Source organism: Tupaia chinensis, unplaced genomic scaffold (genome assembly GCF_000334495.1).
Source record: "Tupaia chinensis unplaced genomic scaffold, TupChi_1.0 Scaffold143921_1, whole genome shotgun sequence".
Classification (NCBI taxonomy): domain Eukaryota; kingdom Metazoa; phylum Chordata; class Mammalia; order Scandentia; family Tupaiidae; genus Tupaia; species Tupaia belangeri.
Window position 1 is genome coordinate 8,059 of NW_006203772.1, and position 2,345 is coordinate 10,403.

The following is a 2,345-nucleotide window of genomic DNA, read 5'->3' on the forward strand; positions in this document are numbered from 1 at the left end:
AGCAGAACAGCACTGACGCCCCAGCCTCACTCACTGCCAACGCTGGGGGCCTGGGCAAGGCTGGCCTGTGAGGTTCTCATAGCACAGCTGCTGTGGCCCAGTGGTAACAAATGCTGCCCTGTCAGGCTGGAAGCCATGTGGTCAACCACAGGTTCAGATCCCTGGGTTGGCCTGAAAACACCAGGCACCCAGGATCCTGAGCTTAGGGCTGGGTAAAAGGATCAGGGCGTGAGGAGACACTGTGGAGGGTGCTTCTCTTAGGTATGCATGTTCTCTCTATCATAGAGAAAAGAATAAAGAACTCTTGTGTTCTCACAAGCGATCCGTGCTGTCCATCCCTTGCTCCTCACCCACGTCCCTCTCCTGCTGTGTCTCTTCCACACTTCTGATTGTCCTCCCCGGCCCAGCAGGGCCACTGGAGGGCACAACTCAGTGCTGTCCTGATAAACCCCCTCCTCTCCCTCCCAGCCCCTTCACACGCTGCCGTCACCTCCCACAGCAGTAACTGGCACTTGACTCCACAGGACCCAGCTGCCCCACGGCCCTCTCCAGTGCAGGCTGGTCATTTTCCCATGCTCTTCAAGGTCAGATCACCAGCCTCTGCTCCGCAAGCCCACATGTACTCCGTCCGCCCACACACACACCCTCTGGGGTTTAAGCCATACCTCTGGCCTCTGCCCACCTTCCTCCTGGCTACTCCCCTGCTCTCTGGTTACCAGCCTTCCCTCCATCACCACCACCACCATCCTAGTGGCCTTTGGGCTCTTTGTACCACGACCTCAACTCCAAAGACCTGCCCCTCTGCTCCAATTCAGCCACACCATCAAACCTCTTCCTGATACCAGGAATTCAGATGCCACCTCCCGCCCCATAATCTCCCAGCCTGCCATCGTCCAGCGACTGCTGTCACACTACCATGTCTTCCTCGGCAGGACATCTAGCTGGTTCTCCCACTGTCCCGGTCTGCCAGCCTCCTTCAGCCCACCAGGTCTCCTTGTGTAGCCTGAATGGCACGCTTCATCACTGACTGCTCTCTTTGACTCCTCAAGCCCACTTCTGCCTCCCGGATGAGTCCAGAAGCCTTTTTCTGAGCAAATCCACAGCAGAGAAAGACACCCAGCCTTGGAGGTCAATATTACCCACCGCAAGTGGGCCCTCCGCACTGCCCACAATGCCTCTGTACAGTTCCCAGAGTGCCACTGTGGGGAAGCACAGGCCACTCCCCACCTAACTATGCCCCCTCCTCTCTTCCTTAGGGGCTTTAAGCCACATTTCAGCTCTCTTCCTCCTAGATGGACACCCTCTTCCCAGTCCAACAACTTCAAACAGCTCTAAACAAGCTAAAGTCTCTCATCCGCAAAATAAATACACCCTCTGTTGACTGCAAGTACTCCCCATAGCCGTCCTCCCTGCCTCCATGTCCCACCCTCTGCTCCTCCACAAGGCTGCTCTCAGCCCGGCCACTGGTGGGCACCATTCCCTGCTGTCCTGGCCGGCCGCGCGCCCTCGTTCCTTGCAACGTCACTGCTGCTTGCCCGTCTCTGGCTCAGTCCCCTCCTCCGGTGACCCCAAGGTTGGCGCTCCTGTGGGGCTTCTTCCAGGCCTTCTGCTCCCCAACTCCCACTCCCGTCAGACTGAACCCTCCCATCGATGTCCTTGGACAGGGGCCATGCAACTACTTCTGACTGCCTCCGCTCAGGAGTTGCCGGGGCTGATGGCCGAAATCCAATTACCTTCTCTTGAACTCATTTCTGTGACTCCTCTTCTGAGTGGCAGCCCCATCCATCCCGTCCCAAGACCTGGACCCAGCATAGTTAAAGGTCAGTCTTTGTTCAATAAGTGAATCGTTGCCCCTCCCTCATTCTTCGCAGCCCGTCACCAAGTTCTGTGGGTTTTACCTCGTACTGTATCCGAGTTCATCCCCTCTGCATCTTTCTTGAGACTGGCTACATACTATAACCACTAACCACCCTTCAGGATTCCCGGGCCACCCCACCCCGGGAGGACAGGGGTCTTGCGCGACAGCACGCCCTGCTCTGTGACAGTCCCACCAAACTGGAAGCCCCTTTTCCCTAAACTCCAAGGGCCAGCACTGAGCAGGCGCTGGTAAATTTGCACAAATGGAGCGAGAGAATCGAACCACGGGCAAAACGACCGCCGCACAGCAAGGCACGCCACGCGGCAGGCGCCGACGCACGCCGAACTCCGGGAATCCCGGATTTGCCCCGCACGCTCCAGCGCGACGACAACGTGGCCGGGCGAGCTCCGCCCCCGCTCCCGCTCCGGGCGGGCGGGGGACACAGCGGCGCCTGCTCCGGACGCTATGCTCAGACCAGCCAATGGCA